We start from the raw sequence: 19475 nt of genomic DNA on the forward strand, positions 1-19475 counted from the left end.
ACAGGTATGTGAGTCACCAGATGCTGGTACTGGGAACCATATTTAAGCCCTCAATAGCATGTGCTCTCAACCTCTGACCCATCTGTTCAGCTCTGTGCATGTTTCCTTTCAATGGGATGAATTTATTGTTATGAGTTATTAAACACCATTAATTTGTATGAGCATGGATTCTGTATGTGTATGTGTCTGTCCTCTCACACAAATATGATTGTCAAGGTTTTAAAATAAGACTAATTCTAGACAATCCATTCCAATATAGTATGTTATATGTTATTCCACTCCATTGGATGGATGTGCTGTGTGAAATTAAAGGAACATGAGGGAAAATATACATTTCATGATAGAATGCTCAAGAGAAAAAATAGCAGAATCCATTTTCTGCCTTTTCTCTCAAAAGACTGTGTGTTTTTCCTGTGATGCTGGCGTTGGAAGCAGTCCAGATGCTTCATTTCTCAACAGAATTAAATGCAGTTTTCCAAGCCACATTTTCTTGATCCCTAAATTATATTAGAGTAATTCAATAGACCTAGCATAGGAATAAGTAATTGGCATCAATTTATTATTATTAGTTTTCATCAATATATTATGCAGCTTCTGAATAAGAGTAAAGGGCAGGAAGATTGTGGCATTTAGTGCTAACCCCACTTCCCTGACATAATTCCTCTGCTTTTTGCTTTTTTTTTTTTTTATTTTGTTCTTCAGGGTTAAGTTAGAAACACTTCTTCTCTTAGCTAGGGGAAATCTATACCTGCCTAGTTGGTAGGCTTTTTTTATCATATACATGTCCATGCTCACACAGTTTGAATAAGGAAGTTAATTATGCATTTTACCTAGAAGTAATTTTCAGTAACTAAGATGAGTTCCTTATTAGAAGTTCTCCCTCTTCAACATATTCAGGGTGAACTTGGCTGCATTGTTTATTGATGATTGTTCTAAAACCTGGGATTCACTGGTCTTTTCTCTTGGAGTAGTGTAATTAGCAGGCAAAATACAAAGCAAATCTGCTAAGAAGATTAATATCTCATAGGCGTTTAATCATGACAGACCAGCTAATTGATACCAGTGTGACCACTGCTTACTCGCCCCATATTGGGAGACTCTGAAGCAGATAACCAGCATTTGCATTACTATCTGTTAAATTCTTTATAAGAGGAGCCAAAGTATGCATTTTAAATAAAATATGCTGTATTCTGCACTTTAGGAAAGACATGAATTTTAATGTATTTTTAAGTTGAATACAAGAAAATAAATTGTGGCTTATGCAGAATTCTCAAACTATAGGCTCTAGACCTCGAGTTTTGAGAAAGATGAACTCTGTCTGGAAGTTCACAGTCCCTTGCTGTTGAATCATAGAAACTAGATATTCAAATGAAGCAGACCTTCCTTATCAATGAACTTGGCTCACAAGCATCTATTGAGTGTCTACAATATAGGAAGCATTCAAATACAAAACTCTAGATCATTCAGAGAAAAATAAACCCTATTTATTACTACTAAAATATTAAAAATAAAAGATTATATAGTAATTGGGTAAACACACAGAGACATATACTTATCTGTATACACAGGGCTAAGGCATATATAAACAAAATATTTCATGGTGTTGACCAGGGTTATAAGTAGTGGTATTCTCATACTGTGTGTGAGGGTGTAGAGGAGAAATGATGATTATTTCCAATGATGATCAAATCTATGGTGTATTCTCTGGCTTCATTGTCATCACCCACAGTAATAAGGCAAAAATAGCCTTTGGCTTATACCTTAGCTGCCATTTAATACACATATGTTCCTTTGACTTGAATGAAAGAATGCCTAGCTGTTGAATTTCCAATGTTTCTAAAATCAGTCACTCTTAAAATTTGTATTTGTTGACCAAGTTTCCACTTCCTGCAACCATGCCCTCTGAACATACTTCGGTTGTCACTTGTACATCTCATGTCCTCATAGGGACATATGACGATGGTCAGACAGAGTAGTCTCCGAGGAAGTGGAAGACCCAAACAAGGAGACAAACCCAGAGCTTCCTTCAGCTCTTCCCCATTCTTCCTAAGAAGGCTGGATAGCCAGTATGAGACTGAAGACTAGCAGATGGTAATGATGATTGATTGTACTCAAGAAATAGCCCAGATATTTAAATTTAGAAAGAGGGTATGAGTCAGGCTATGGAATGTTAATCACCTAACATTCTGGTTCCTTAATGTGTTTTACCCGAACCATGAACTTCAAGTTCACTTTGGAGCTTTTGAGGGCTGGAAAAAAAAAAAATCTCCCCAAACTCAGTAAACCAGTCTGCATGGTAAAAATCACTGCGAGTGATTTTGGTGCTCACTAAACAATGAAAAGGACAAGGAAAGCCAATGGGTGGTGAAGAATGCAAAGGGATGTTGGAAACAAAGGGCTGGTGATGAATGGCTAAATATAGATGATATAAAGTGCCAATAATCAATGTATGGTGAATAGTCAAGAAATCAAAACACATGATGGATACTGAAAACATCAACACTCACATGCAAAGAGATGAGAAGGGGAGTTTTTGAATTTTGAAAACTAATCTGGATTGGTATGCAGTATTTTTACACTACAATTAAAACTGAGTAAATTTTTATATAGTGTATGTGTGTCCTGTAGTATACAGTTTCTTACTTGTAGCCCAGCCCAGGATGACCTGAACTTTACTTTGCAGCTTGGTCTAGCCTATAATTTATGCCATCCTCCTGCTTTAGCCTCAGGAGTGGTGAGATTACAATAACAACATTTGAGGTAGCCCTTTGTTACTTCCCTCTTCTGTCTTTCTCCTTCTCTCTTGTCTCTTCCCCTTTCTTTTAATTTACCTTAGTTTGGCATTCTTGGAACAATGAACTTGAGGCTATTAAAAAGGCAGAGGGGACTGGATCAAACCTGGAAAACAACAGAGCCTTCGTTCCCTCGAATGAACAACATACCCAACAGAAACAGCTCAAGAGTGGGAAGATTTATTTGGTTCCCAGTTTAAAACGTTTAGTGCATCGTGGCTCTGAGTGTGTGTCAGAACAGATGCATTCACGTTCCATGGCAGCTGGAGGCAGATTCTGCTGGGACCACAGGCAGGAATAACCTCCAAAGGCCTGGCCCTACTGACCTGTTCTGCCAGGCGATCCTCATCGTCTAAGGGTCCCATTGCCTCCCCAAACAGCTGCCAGCTCCAGAACAAGTGTGCAAATAATGAGTCTGTTGGGAACATTTCAGACTCAAGCCATCCTAGACAGGAAGAGTAAGCTGGAGAATAAGGGCTGCTGAGCTGGCCTCAATTTAATAAAATCGGATAATAGGTGAGTGAGCCTGTGGTCCCGCAAGCTGCCTCATGGCAGGGGAACAACCACACCTTAGAAGAGATTTCTGTCTGCATCAATTTATTTCCTGCCCTTCCTTCCTTTTGTCTCTCTGTGGTGCTAATTTACCACGCAGGGCTTCTTCTTTTCTAACTGTCCCCTTAGCAGGTCCAACAGCCTATTATCTCTGTGGTTTGTGTGAGGTCTGGCCAATGCAGGTGCTTGAGGTGTAGGAGAATCTACACGACAGACTGGCCCATGTTCATGAGATGGTGAGTTTGTTATATAGGAGTGAAGTCCAGTTTAGCATCAGCCACCAACCAATGGTAATACCACTCGGGGCCATCACTGGCTTACATCAGAGCTGGGAGAGCAGCATGCTCCACAGTTCTGTGACATCACAGAAGTGCCTCTAGTACAGTCTCCATATAACTGCCTAAAATGGAAGCACCTTAGAACACCGTTTGACTTTTCACAGCAATGAAAATAGCTCCAAGTGCAGCAAAGCCCCACACAGGCTGTGGCGATAAGTCACTGGCTATCAGCTCAGGGTCGTTTTGCCTCCCAGTAGACCTACGAAAGTCTGTGGAAAACATGTGGGTGGTCTCCATGTGAGGGGTTCATCTGACATCTAGTGAAACAGATACCCTGCCTAAACATCCCAGGGTAGATATGACATTTTTCACTAACGAAGTATTATTTACTTCCAATTGCCATGGTTCAGAAGTGTTGATGTAGGCAAAGAATGTAGATTTTTTAAAAAGTTATTATTGGAAGGTTAATTTGTTTTTATTAAACAGTTTCAATAAAATCTCTAGCCTCTGCCCCTTCAACCTTGGTTTTGCATTCCAGTCTAGTCTGCCCTTTGAAAAACACCTTTGCGGACAGTCAGTGCCTTAGGACAAGTGGGGCCTCAGCCAGTTCCAGGAAGAGAAAGTGCCGAGAGCCCTGGGCAAATTCCACTTTGTAAAACTGTTCTTAACTCACTGTGAAGTTCAGAGAGGTTAGACTTTGATCTTTCGTACCTCTTGCTTTGCTCTACCTTTTTCTAGTGCCTGAGTTCAAAAATCAAGAATTCAGGCTAGAATCCTGGAGTCTGTATTGGTAAGACAGCTACTGGAGGACGCATGCATCACTATGTAAACACCATTTTGGATATGTAAAAGTGAAAATGGCCATTTTGTGTGAGAGTGATATCTTACTGCACAAATTAGTAAAACTCAAATGCTACACCCCTTTTTTGTGGGATCAGATTTAGTTAATTCGGCAGAAGTACTGGAACCATTCATATCCAGTTTAATTTTAACTTATCAGCAACCATTAACCTTTGACGTTTCTGAAATGGTTATTTTCTACTCTTTTTTCTTTCATATTTATATTTTAGGGTGTAGAGATGTAGATCAGGCAGTAGGATTCTGCCTCATATGCATGGAACCCTGGGTGGGACCCCAGGCTCCTCCTAAGAACAAGTGCTTTAATTCCAGCACTGGCGAGTGGAGTCTGGAGAAGCAAAGTTAATGTCATAGTTACAAACCAAGCCCAGCAAACTGGACTTCAATCCCAGTTCTGCTTCTCACAGCTGTGTACCTTCAAGAACATTCGTCAAATGTTTTAACTGTAGAAAAGAGAACATTAAATAATATGATCATCTTAAGGTAGTGTCTCCAAAAAATAAACATTCAGCAATATTACTGACTGATGTTATTGCATGTTATTTATAAATTGGTTATATGAGCTTTATAACTTAAAAAATTCTGTCAATTTATTTTATTTATTAACGGGACAGTCTTTCTGGGAGCTACATGCATTTCATGTGTGTCTTACGTGTTTAATTGTTCTTTTCCTTCCCTTCCTCTCTCTTTTTCTTTCTTCCTCTTCTAGATGCCCTCCTCCACCCCATAGTGCTAGGGATAGACCACCAGACATGAGCATGGACTTCACAGCTGAGCTTTGCCACCAGACTCATTGACACACTTTCCTTCAGAACAGCGTCATTTTCCAGCTCCCTGAAACTACAGCCACTGTCTCGTATTATTACATTTTGGCACGATAACATTATACTAAAAAGTTTCTTTCTGTTATTCTTAATCCCTGAGACCACACAGATATACAGACACAGGAACAGATATGCCGATACACAGACTATATGTCAGCATCTTCTTATTGAACATAGCTTCCTAAGTACTATTTGCCAGCCCGGTGAAGCATGATGGGTTTAGACATGGGGGCTGGCATGCAATTCGAGAGCCACCAGTCGCTATAAATACTACCAGGATGCAGCTTTCTTTAAGGCCACAATCATCTTCTTCTGTCTCAGCTCTAGCATTTCACATGCTTTACTGGCTTCCCTCATACTAAGAACATGTGTCTGGAAGAGAGTTCATGTGATTAGGGAGATCGTGTGAGGAGGGAGGACAGAGGGAGATAGGAGAGGGCAGTGACATGCATGTGACCTGATAGCAGAAGTGGGGGCTACCTGGGAAAGAATGAAAATCAGCCAGACAACAGGAGAGGGGAATGTGTAGTATGAATTCTAATTGTTCTTAATAAAAACACAGAGTGAAAATTAGGAATTAGAGTGTGGAAGTTGAGAGATCAGAGAAGCAGAGCAGCCAGCCACTAAAGAGATCTTTTACTTATACTGAATCCTGAGAACAAAAGGATGATCCTGTCCTCAGACTGTATCCTCAGACTGTATCTTCAGACTGCATCTTCAGACAGCAATGAGCTCCGGTTTTCTCCTGCCTTATATTCTCCTCTCCATCCAACCATATCTCTCCTGTCTCCACCTCCCTAGACCTGGGATTGAAGGCATAAGACCCCAATGCTGGGATTACCTTTGTGTAAACTCTGTTTCTCTTTTAGACTGGATCAGTTTCCTATAACCCAGAGTGGCCTTAAACTAACATAGATCCCTCTGCCTCTGTCTTCCAAGTCCTGGAATTAAAGGTGTGAGCCACAACTGCCTGGCCCATAGTGGCTTAGCTCTGTACTCTGACCTTCATGCAAGCTTTATTTGTTAAAACACAAATGAAATATCACTACAGAATGCATGCGGACAATGATGCAGGTGTATGATAATTCTCCTTTGTGTGATAACCAAAAATTAGTACGAGAAAACAAAGATTCAAGAAACGATGAAGTTTTCTGGCATGAATGAAAAAATATGAGAAATCAAAGCTTATACTGAAATTTTTATAGTTCTTAAGAATTGTTAGTCATTTTTCTGTGAAACATTTCTGTAGTAAAATATCTCGTTTAATTCATTTTTTTCAAGGTACATTAGACTCTGATGATAAACACAAAGGACAAAATAGTTGTTGTGTTTATTTTTTTATTGAAAATTCCCAGGAAAAATAGCTATGTACACAATAGCTAGGGTTTTTTGTCATTGTTCCTACAATGATTAATTTTTTATTATCAAAGGAACAAACAACAATAGTTGTAATTTATTAAACACTGCTATATATATGTCAAGTGTTATCCCATGAATTTCACATGGGTTATTTCAGTAAACTTTGAATTAAACTGTAAATCTGTCAATGACTTAATTTACAATGGGTTATCCTGAAGCCCACAGAAAGAAGGCACACAGCAAGGCAGACCCTGACGAGAGTCACAGCTATTTTACCTCACACATCAACTTTCCCTAGAATAGTTAAGAACATCCAGGTCTTATGTTTTAATCATACAAACAAACAACGTGAGCTAAAGCCAAATTAAATCATATTAAATATTTGTCTTTCCCCCTTCCCTTTATATCAATAATGTACTGATTCTTGAAAGACAATTATAATATTGTAAAGTGGGCATACAGGAACTCATCACTTATGTTTACGGTAAGCTTCACTCATTAATTTGCATAGTCTTAACATTTCAGGTAGCATTTGGAAGTGGAAGTGATGGACGCTTGGGTTTCTTCAGTATTTATTAGAAGCCTTCTCTAGTTGCTGGGTAGAAGGTTCATTTTCAGATCACTGTTTTTGTGACTTGGAAAGATTTATCCACACACTGATCATAGGGAGAGACTTTGAAGAAGCATGCTGCCCCACAGCATGATCCTCTTTAAACAGAGAACAATGATGGCAGGAGTTTGTTCTCCACATATGTCTTTTCTCTGTTTTTATAGGGCCTGGGGCTTTGTGTTCTCATTGATGATGGCTTATCTATTGTAGTGGCCCCTGAACAAGTTTGCTTCTTTCAGTTAGTGTCTATTGGTTTCTTTCCTCTTCTTGGCATTTCAAACAAAATCTCACTTTCCAACACTCCACCTCCTTGAATAAACTTTATCTCCCTAGTCACTATGATGTGTCTGAACTTCTTAATTAGCTCAGGGATCAAGTAACCTTTTCAGCCTCATTTCATGTACTCTGCTCTTTGCTTCCCTGAAATACCCTGAATTTGCCTCATGTACTGTCTTCTCTAATATCTATTCCGGTTATTTTGGTCTATGATGCCCTTCTGCCTTGTCTTTTTCTTTGTGATTTTTGACATCTTTTAAACCTCAGTTCAAATGCCCAGTGCTTTGGCCTTTTCTGCAGCTCCTGTGACTCCCAGAAGTAGAGCGGGAGCTCATCATTTATACTCTTCAGGCTTCTAAAATAATTGGCCTCACACTAATAGATTCATTGCCCTCCAAACTCAATAGAGGCTGTTTCTCCCTGTCTTACACATGGGCTCTGCTCCTTCACACAGAGAAGATGTTACTTATAGGTTACTCACATTAAATAGTAGGCAGTATTGATTTCAGACTCCTCGGGAAATGCTACTCCATTTTCTTCAACTCTAAAGACAAGATATATATTGAATGGTTATACTTTATATAAACAAGATGATAATATCTTTACAAAATACCTAGCTTTACATAACTTACAATGACAAATATTGATAATGAATATAACCATCCATGTTATTTTAATGTGACGGGGTAATTCAAAGTCAGATCTCACCTTGCTCTGTAGGTGAACCTGAACTCACAATCTTCTTGCATTGGTCCCTCAAGCGCTGAGATCACAGGCTTTGGCCACTGCAGCAATCAGAACTTTTATAAATATTCCTGTAATTTGTGCATAGTCATAGCAGTGTATACCTTCAGATGTATTTACTGCAAATGTGAATTTACTACATAGATCTATTTACTCAAGAAACATATTTTTATACAACCAGTATTTATTTAGTCATCTAAAAATATGTATTGGGAGATGGAGAAATGGGTGTTAGTAATGTGCTTGTTATAACAGCATGAGTACCTGAATTTGATCACCAATCCCTACTTGAAAAGCCAGGTGTGGGCTGACAAAAATGAATCAGGTGGCTTAGCTAGTAAGGAAGTTTGCTGCCAAACTTGACAACCTGGCTTTGATCCCCTCTGACTCCTGAAGTTGTTCTCTGATCCCCACAATACAACTGTGGCACATGCATGCCAACTCACATACACACTTACACATAGAGATACACACAGACACACAGACACATACACAGATACACACACTCTCTAAAGGCAAAAAATACAGGAAAGTAAAATTTGAATCTTACTTAAATCATAGTATTGGAAAAGTTGTAGATTCTCAGAGCTAATTGGACAACCAACCTACTCAGAGCTCATTGGCTAATTCTAATCAACCAAAAAGGTCCAGGTTCAGTGAGATTAAAATTTGAAGTTATGCATGTATACATCTATTAACAATAGTGTTGGAAATGTTGCGGATAATCAAAGTTCATTGGGCAGCCAGTATAATCAGAGATGCCCTGGTTCAGTAAGACCCTGACTCATAAAACAAGGTAGACAGAAATAGATAAGACACCAAATGGCAATCTCTGGTCCCCACATGCACAGGTCTACCTTCATCACATATGATCTCTCTCTCTCTCTCTCTCTCTCTCTCTCTCTCTCTCTCTGTCTTTCCCCACCCTCTGTCCTAGATGGTTTCTATTTTCCAGGTATCAGTTCAGTAAGTCTTTAAGACCTGCAATAAATTCCACAGTAATGACACAGTTTATATTTTAAATGCTCCTCCAAGGTCTATTTCTGGTTTAAAATATAATATTCTTTATTTTGTCTTTGAGAATATCGTCAGTATATACAGTGTATCTTGATCATATTCACCCACCACATCTCCACTCCAAGTCCTCCGGGAATTCCCCCATCCTACATCCCCTTTCATCCTCACATCTACTTTTTTAAAATAATTAAACACTGAGTAGTTACCACTGCCCATACGCTTGGGGATGGATTCCTTCGACAGCCCATGGTTAACCTTTTAGGGACCATACATATGGAGAAAGCATTGTTTTGTCCCAGTTCTCCCCACTATATGACTCAAGACACCTTGTGTGTTCTCTTCTGAGATATTCCCTGGTTTTGTGGGAGAGAGTGAGATTTAGATGTCCCATTTGTGCCTGAGAACTGCAGCAGACATTTATCCTATTCATTTTGATCAGCAGTAATATTTTTAATAATCTACCAATGAATAGAAATGCCCCTCTGTTCAGGACTGTCAGGAGCACTTGTCTATGGGTGTGGAGATATGTACTTAGAAGGCAGTTTCCTATTGTGCCCATTTAGCAAAGTAGTGGGGCCAATATCTTAACAGTTTAGTCCCACCCTGGTGTCTCTGGAGACGGAAGGAATCATTTAAGAAGTGAAACCCAATAAGAAGTTTCCTGGTCATTGAAGATTCTGTCCTAGAAGAGTGACTGGGCACTCACAAACGTTCTCTTTCTCTAATTTTGGCATCTGACCGTGAGTAAAGTGATTTTTATTCTGCTACATCCTCCCCCATGAAGTTTTGCTTTCTCATTGGAGACATAATAGAAATGTGGTTGCCCAGTCATAGTCTGGAACTTCTAAAACCATGGGCCAAGTAAAACCCTTCTTCTTAGTAAGTTTATCATCAGATGTATTTGTTACAGTAGCAGAAAGCTAATGAATAATGCAGAACTGTGGGGTTGGAGAGTGCAGTCTCCTTTTGTTCTTTATTTTTCCCCTTTATGTTTACTGTGAGTCTGAGAATTTGAACTGGCTCATTAATTGTGAATAAGAAAGCTTGTGGGCTTTATACACTGCTGTTCAAAAGCACTTACAATGCCTACATTGCACAACACCTTTCAATGTGAATTCATTTTTCTTTTTGTTTTAAGAATCTCCCTAATCAGACAAAGGAAAGAAAAGGTTATAAATTCTTTTTACATCCTGCCAAAAGTCAGCCAAGTTCCTTAGACTCACTATGGGCCTGCATATTGCATTTATTTTTTAACAATTGCCATCTATCTCCTTTATTCTTACAAATCTAAAGTGAGGGCATGAACTATATGGGGTTCCAACTCTATTTAATTCTGCCTTGAGAAATAATAGAAATAGGCTGGGAGGAGTGTCCTCATACTCTATGAGAGTGGTTTCTATTTTATGTCAACTTTCTAGCTTTCTCTCCATGTTTCTGCCTATAAATATTTTGTCTGGATGTATGTATGCATGTGCATCATGTATGTGCCTGGTGCTGACAACATCCAGAAGAGGGCGTTGAATCTCCAGGAGCTGGAGATATAGTGGCTGTGAGCAATCATGGGTTCTGGAAACTGGACCCAGGTCCTTTGTAAGAACAAGTGCTTGTAACTGCTAAGCCACCTCTCAAACTCCAAATAATGTACAAACTCATTCCCTTTTTAAGAAACATGAACAAAGCAACGAACAGAAGCTCTGTTCTGCTCCTTTTATTTTGGGGGGAAAAGAAGAGGTGATTTTGTTATTTTAGATATAAAAATGAACCTAGCTCTGGCATACTTGAGTCTTCATATCATAGATCAATTTCTGATGACATCTGAGATGCTACAGATGTAAATGTGCTCTTGTGTTTGACTCTCTTTTGACAGCTAGACTTCCTTTTGATAAGTAGTGGATATTTTTTTGTTGTTTGCACAAAAATTGTATGGACAAAAACATCTCTGTAGATCTCAGTTCAAAACAGTCTTCAGTTCTGTGATTAGTTGTGAAGCAGCTGCCGGCTGATGCGACAGTATAGAATCACTCGCTGGACTGGCCCATGACAGGGGACAGTTTACATTTGCTTCTTAGGAACGGAGAGCAGGGCTGCTAAGAAGTGATCTGCAGGGCTTTGAGGAGCAGCACACCCACAGGACATCCCAGGGTACAGACAAGCATTGCTTTCCTCCCGAGCAGCCTTGCAGAGGCACAGTACAGCAATTTGAGCAGTTAGCCAGTATTTTTGTTTAACTTAATGAATCAAGATCCTAAAGAAAGAAGGCTTTGGTTTAATCCAAATTCACTGTTTATATATGTTTGTTAGTTCTCTGTGAAAAGGATGGTTCTCTTCTGTTTTCTTGGGTTTTTTTTTTTATCTTTTTTTTTTATTGAGAAAATGAGAAAAAAAAAAAAACAAGTTTCCACCTCCTCCCAGCCTCCCATTTCCCTCCCCCTCCTCCCACCCTTCTCCCCCCCACCCACCCTTCTCTCCCTCCCCCCACACCTTTCCCCCTCCCTCTCCAGTCCAAAGAGCAGTCAGGGTTCCCTGCCCTGTGGTAAGTCCTAGGTCCTCCCCCCTCCGTCCATATCTAGGAAGGTGAATATCCAAACTGGCTAGGCTCCCACAAAGCCAGCACATTGCGTAGGATCAAAACCCCTTGCCATTGTCCTTGGCGTCTCATCAGCTCTCATTGTTCGCCATGTTCAGAGAGTCCAGTTTTATCCCATGCTTTTTCAGTCACAGTCCAGCTGGCCTTGGTGAGCTCCCAATAGATCAGCTCCACTGTCTCAGTGGGTGGGTGCACCCCTCATGGTCCCGACTTCTTTGCTCATGTTCTCCCTCCTTCTGCTCTTCATTAGGACCTTGGGAGCTCAGTCCAGTGCTCCAGTGTGGATCTCTGTCTCTATCTCCATCCATCACCAGATGAAGGTTCTATGATGATATGCAAGATATTCGTCAGTATAGCTATAGGATAGGGTCATTTCAGGTTCCCTATCCCCAGCTGCCTAAGGAATTAACTGAGGACCTCGGCTTGTCACCTGGGAGCCACTCTAGGTTCAAGTCTCTTGCCAACCCTTTGGGGTTTTTTTTCTAAGAGCAAAATCTGACACTTTCTCTTGTTCATTCATATCAAAAAATTATCAGGCATTTAAAATATTCATCTCCAGACAGTAAACAAGTTAAATGTTGGATGGCAGAGAAAGGGAAATTTTCTGTTTTATTGGTCAGGAATCAGTAGATATAGTGGTTTTTGTATGTGTTTGTATTGTGTGTGTATCTTTCAGGTAAAAAAAAATGAATTTACTGCATCTGAATCAAATATAAAAATTCATGAAATGTGTCAGACTCTGGACAGTTTAAACCAATTTTCATAAATAATGTGATAAACTACTTTAAAATAAAGGAGCAAAATCTATGAGTTGGAGAAATTTTCCAAAAGGAAGTCCTGTTTGTCTTGCAGGGAGGTACTTTTCTTTGACGTTTTTGTGATGATTCCTTATATTTCTGGTGCTTATGTGTTAAGATTTGTTACTATCTGGTACAGAGTCTTAGAAAAAAAGTTGAAAATAGAATTTTAAAATCCATTTGCTCCTCTGGTTTTTACTTGATCTGGTCCACAGCTTAAGGTCAGGTTCTCAAAGAGTATTTAAGTAAATAGCATCAGGTGTACTTCTGGTGATATGACTCACTATAAGTTTGTTATGTGCAGGTACACAGTCGTCTCTCTTCTGTGCAAGATATATTTTCCCAAACACCAGCTGGGTGCTTGAGATGGAAGAATGCAGCAGATTCTCTCTCTGATTTCCTATACATATATGCTCATGACAGAGTTCAACTTGCAGGTTAGGAACAGTAACAGACAAATCAAAATGTCTCAGTAAAATGGAAAGGTCATAACAAAATCTTTTATGAATATAGTGTGAATGCTGTCTCACAGCTCACGCAGGCTGGGGTTTCATACTCATGGACTACTAGACAGAGGGATGGCCCATTTTCTGGGTGTGATAAAGCGAGACAATGTGAGGTGAGATTCTTTCATGCTATTGGAAGAACATGTAATTTAAAACTGTTCATTTGATTTGGGACATTTTTATTCAGTAAGTTCGGACCTTGGTTGATTATAGCAAACCAGAGTCCTACTGTCTACAGATTACTCTTGGTACTGTACTCTGCTCGAACACAGCTTATGATGGAAACAAGGGAGGGAGTAGCTGCGTCTGTGTGGTGTCCCTGCAAGCTGGGATAGCTCTGCAGACCAGTACCTGTGGTCGTCATCAAACTTACATAGTCAAATACCCCTCCATTGGGCACATTCTGTCCAGTAAAACACTTGGTTATATTTTAGGGGAAACTCTTTTACTTTGTTCAGAATAAAGAATTCATCAAGCAGATTCCTTGTTCTTGAGATGTGCAGGGCTGGGCTTCACAATTTATATTGCAACAAACAACAACTTTGTTTGCTCTGATGGCCCTGCCTTTTCATTCTTAGGAGAAAGAATGAACAAGATAACCTCCTTGGTTTGTGTTTCCTTTATATCCCTAACATTTACTCTGCAATGTCCTGATCATTTGGAATCCCAGAAAACAGTAAGGAATAAGAAGTCCCGCAAAGTACCCTCAAGTTATTCAACATCTTATGAAACTTCTTTTTTTTAAAAATAGCATTATTGCCAGGCAGTGGTGACACACACCTTTAATCCCAGCACTCAGGAGGCAGAGGCAGGCGGATCTCTGTAATTTTGAGATCAGCCTGGTCTACAAGAGCTAGTTCCAAGACAGGCTTCAAAGCTACAGAGAAACCCTGTTTCAAAAAAGAAAGCAACAACAACAACAAAATAGCATTACTAATAATATACTAACATTTGCAAATGATGTTCTAGCCACACTAGAGCAGGTTCAATTTTTATTAATAAAATTCGCCTCAACCAGTTATATTTTAAATACACTTTCTTTTTCTCTTTTATTATATTTTTATTGTGGGGGGCATGGGGGTACACAGGTGCCACATGAGAGGATGTCTGAAGACAACTTGAGGACGTAGATTTTCTCCTTCCATCATGTGGGTTCTAGGGGTCAAACTCAGACAGTTAGGCTTGGCAGCAAGTACCTTGACCTGCAAACCATCTTGCTGCCCCATGATACACTTCCTAAGAAAGGTCTTGTTTTATAGTTATTCAGTGGAGAATTATGAGAAACATCAGATCTGCTTCCTCCAATGGAAAGTCACTTGTTAACACTGCCATAGAAGGGAAGAAATTATCTTAACAAGAAACAAAGAATTTCCTTGAGATTTTCAGGGATTATGAGGAGCAATGTCTTCTACAGCTCTTTGGCCCTGAAACTCTCTTGAAACACTGTATGACTTTTAGATAAGAGACCTCCAGTGTTTGCCTTCCCCCTTTAACTGTTTTAAAATAAAATGTGATGAAATGAATCCTAACACATCAAAATTAGACAAAATAAGCAAGTAGAAGAAAAAAGCAAAACAGAAGGCGCAAGAAACATAGACCTACTCATGCACATATTCAAGAATCCCATAAAAACACTAAAATGGAAGCCATAATATAGACACAGAGGACCTGATACAGCCCTATTCAGGCCCTCTGTGTGCTGTGTCAGTCTCTGAGAGTTCATGATGACAATTTAGAGGGCCTTATTTTCTGAAGCTTACAATCTTTCAGCCTCCTCTTCCACAGGGTTCCCTGAGCTCTGAGGGGAGAGATTTGATGGGGGATTTATGATGAGTGTTCCAAAGTCATTCATTCTCTGCATAATGTCTGGTAGTGGGTCTTTGTATTTGTTCTCATCTTCTGAAGAAGGAAGCTTTTCTGATGATGGCTGAGCAAGTCATTAATCTATGAGTATAGCAGAATGTCATTAGAAGCCATTGTATTGTCATATTCCTTTACTAGAACAGTGGTATTTGGTTTTTCCCAAGTCTCTGGGCTATCTGGTCTCAGGTTTTTGGCTACCCATGCAATGTTGGCTTTGGGCTCCATCTCATGTAGTGGGCTTGATGTCAAATCAGATATTAGCTGGTTAATTTACAAGCTTTGTGCAACCAATAGGTTAGCAGATCTTGCAGGCAGGACACTATGTAGACCAAAGGATTTGTGAAGCTTCTAATGGAAGACTGTTGCCTTTCAGGTCAGTCTTGTCTATGTCAGGATCTTTAGAAACAATAAAAACTTTAAAGAGTGTGACATAGTCAGGTTGTCGTGGCTCACACTGAGGAGGCAGAGGCAGGCAGATCTCTGTGAGTTTGAGGCCAGCCTGGTCTACAGAATGAGATCCAGGACTGGCTCCATAGGTACTGAGAAACCCTGTCACAAAAAACAAAAAAAAAATTATCCTCACTAAATTAATATTAAAAATATTCAATATTTTTAATCCTCACTAATTTTGGTTAAATATATGATAGTAAATTTTTTATCCTGTAGGTTATTACACACAAACTAGGATAACTTTGCAAAGGATTTTAAGTCAGGTAACTTAAAATTCATAGCTGGGCCAAGTCCTTTTCTCCTGTGAACAAGTTCATTCAGTTTCGATAATATGTAGTCTCATTTATATAAGATGTTAACAACTATGTATTTGATTTTTGTGAGAGTTAGAATAGATATTATACAATATATTTAGTTTCTGTATCACATTTTATATTAAGTTAAAACCTTTTATTAATATTTAATATTTCATTGAATAATAGTTACTTGAATTTAATTATCAACAATATTTAATTTGGATTTCACTTAACAGAGTGGGTATAGTATATCTCTAATCATGTTAGACATACATTTATTTCACTGATAAGAAGGTGAAAATAAATTGCCTTAAGATTCATTGTGGAGAAATATGCAATAAAGGGTTACAATCTTTCAGTATGCAACTATGAACATATTGTTTGACTTATTTTTATAACAATACTCTTAGAGTCATTTACAAAAGCAATATGAGATCAAAGATGAATTAAACATATTATTTCTGAAGGTAATTTCTGCTGAGAAATTATATACAACACCATAAGGAGAAGGAAGTGGGAAGGCTCCCTTTGGAGAGTGAGGATTACTGCCAAGGTTTGGCACAAACTAGACAAAGAAAAAATCCTGGCATCAAATTCAGATGGCTGGTATTAATGATTAGAATTGTGGATAATGCATGGCATGTGATTTCTATTAATAAAAGATAAGGAGCAGAAGTGGCTTTCCTAAGATAAAAGGTAGACAGTTCTAGAATAATTCAGCAATGTTGAAATCAGAAAGCAATTCATCTGTTATTTACCTTACATAGTGTTAAGAATGAGAAATTAACTGAAAAATTCATGTATAAGATGCTCATGTAATTTCTTGACATGAGTAACTCAGTACAGATATGGTATAATAAAAATTGCTGTTTCTACTAATTGACATTATTCTGAATTTATTTGTTTAGGGTGCTGTCGGTTGTTAGTTGTTGTAAAGAGAGATAACTCTATTATATGTAATTTAATGGTGATTGTGTGCTAGATTCTATGCTAAATGCTTTGTGTGTGCACTATGTCCTGTAATATACACAGTCACCCTGTGATGGAGGCTCTATTATTATTCTGTGTAAACAGATGTACAAACCAAGGCTTGGGATAGGAGGCTCAAGATCTTGATCAGTTTACTATGACTCTCCATTAAGAAGCAACAGTGTCATGGGATAGCTGGAATGAGGAGAGAAGTAAGGTGAGGATTCCTTCTGAAGTTGAGAAATCATCATAGTTAATGTCCCCCAAAATGAAGGGCAGCAAAGCTGGAAGAAGGATAATGTCCTTTTCCTTTCTTGAGGAAGTAGGACTTTCAGAGATGTTGATATATGTATACATACATACATACATACATACATACATACATACATATATTTATCAACACATTCACAGGGAATAGTCATCCTTTTAACCACATATGTGGTCACAACATTATTTTATAATTGAGAATGTATAGTATTACAGGGTAAACATTTTAATAAGGATTACTAAGTAAAAGATAGATTACATCATTGTGTCAATGTCAATGTGTATCCAAGTGGTGAATTTTATGCTCTTTTAAGAATTTGAAGTAACCATTGTTTCAAGCAAGCCTACCAATGAGAAACTTGGCTATTTTTCATTTCATTGTGGATTCTACATCATCAGTACCTTTCTCCTGCTTTGTTTTCTCCCAGCAACACTTGATTTATGTTCTCTTATCATGAAACTGGCATCTGTGTTGCATACTGCTTTTCCTTTATTTAGTGGAAGCTCCAGGAAGATAGGAATTTCTATGTGTCTCATTGACTTCTTATCTCCAAAGTGTACCTGAGTCATTTAATTAATAGTTCTCAATTGACTGGGAGACACTTTTCCATAATTAATCTGACTGCTGGAAAAATGAATAATGAATTATTTTTCAGAATATCTACCATGATTGAGGAGAAATATTTTGGGACATTAGCCTTAAAAGAGTCTGGGACATAAATGCGATCTTTGTACAGGGGTGACCTAGTTCAAGGAGAGGAGTATTTACAGAACACACCACACGGAATCCCATTCCCCAAGGTAAAATTGACTATACCGTGAGGGTGAGCACCCGGGTAGAAAGCAGACACAGTTGTCTGCAGCAGTGGAACCTCACTTTCTACCTCTGGGGTAATAGCCTTGTTATAGGATGTCATAGGTCAGCCTAGTGTCCTGACTTGCCTAAGATCAGTGGCCCCAGAGAAAGAGAGAGAGAGACAGAGAAAGAGAGAGAGAGAGAGAGAGAGAGAGAGAGAATCAGATTAATAGAACCAGAAGTCAGTCGTTGGTTCTTTCTTTTGTCCTAAGAACTTCATGTACTGATTTCTGTGTTTTTGCTTCTATATAGCTAAAAGAAATTCCTGAATAATTTGGTCATGACGTAAGGACAAAAGTGTTTTAACCACACCTAGACAAATGCGCTTTGGAGCCTTGAGATGCTCCAGAGGGAAAGGGGATGTCAGGTTTTGAGCTGAGACACTGGGTGGGGTGCAGGGAAGTTGTTTGAAACTGGATGGGTGGAGGAGGGGTTGTGTAAGTGTTCATGATCTTTGTCCAGGGTGTTGTGCTCCAGAAATAAAGGTCATTGGTCATGGGACATAGATTTATTTTCATGAAATACGTCAACTGAAATGCAGAGAATTTCCTTTGTTGCAGCCTGTGAGTTCCTTTTAATGTTTCCCGGGGTCTACTTGAAGGTCACCAGTATTTGGGAAAGAGTCTGGGATTGTTTTGTTTTCTTCCCCTTTCCACATGTCCAATCTTTATGCCCATACAAATGATTGCACAAACTCCTAACAAAACATTTTGACTGTTTATAGGAGGCCGACGAGTTGTTTTGACAGAAAACCTCCTGAGACAAGCAAGAGGGTCCATACTGATTCAAAACAAGGGTGTCCGTGCTGTGTTTTTATCACATATGCCAAAGTGAACCACAGTTCAATGCTAATGTTTGTGGAACTCCCAGAGTTCTTCACTACAGTGATTTAGGCTGATAGCGTCTCAAGACCGGCTGGAAACAGCGACGAAGACCAATGTGGAATGCTCACTGTGTGACACTAACAGCAGAGTAGTGTGTTGGATCAGCATTGTCTATAGATGATGATGTCTGTAGATGTCGGTGTGGAAATAATGTGTGTGAATCTAATATTTCTTCACACTAGTGAAGGGTTTCTTCCTCAGCTGAATGGAAATATGTGATTTTCCTCCTCACAAGCCATCAATGTATTTTCAGTAGATTGTATACAACTTATACTGAATAATGCAGAATAAGCTAGCTGTGGTAGCTCATGCCTGTAACCACAGCACTTGGGAAGCTGAGGAAGTAGGATTACTGCAAGTTTGAGGCCAGCCTGACCTACTGGATGAGGCCATCTCTCAGAAACGTCCCCTCCTACTCTTCTACCCTTTCTCTCTCTCTCTACCTCTCTCTCTCCCTCCCTCCTTCCCCCTCTCTGTCTCTCTGTCTCTCTCTCTGTCTCTCTCTCTGTCTCTCTCTCTCTCTCTGTCTCTGTCTCTCTCTCTCTCTCTCGCTCTTTCTCTCTCAATCACTCACAAATATGAAGAAAGTCTGCATTAGTTTTGCTGGTAAATTGACACCCTTGGGAAGATGAGACTTCAGCTGAAGGATTTCCTCAATTGGTGATCATGTCTGTGATCTTTTTCTTGATG

The 19475-nt window shown here is 39.1% G+C and overlaps 1 protein-coding gene across 1 annotated transcript in view; it reads left to right on the forward strand.

The window, feature by feature from the left end:
• Positions 1-19475, forward strand: part of Plxdc2 (plexin domain containing 2) — a 398667-nt gene that overhangs the window by 29850 nt on the left and 349342 nt on the right. The window lies entirely within an intron of this gene.

This window comes from Microtus oregoni, unplaced genomic scaffold (genome assembly GCF_018167655.1).
Source record: "Microtus oregoni isolate MIOR12 unplaced genomic scaffold, Mior012 000035F_ref0000213, whole genome shotgun sequence".
NCBI lineage: Eukaryota > Metazoa > Chordata > Mammalia > Rodentia > Cricetidae > Microtus > Microtus oregoni.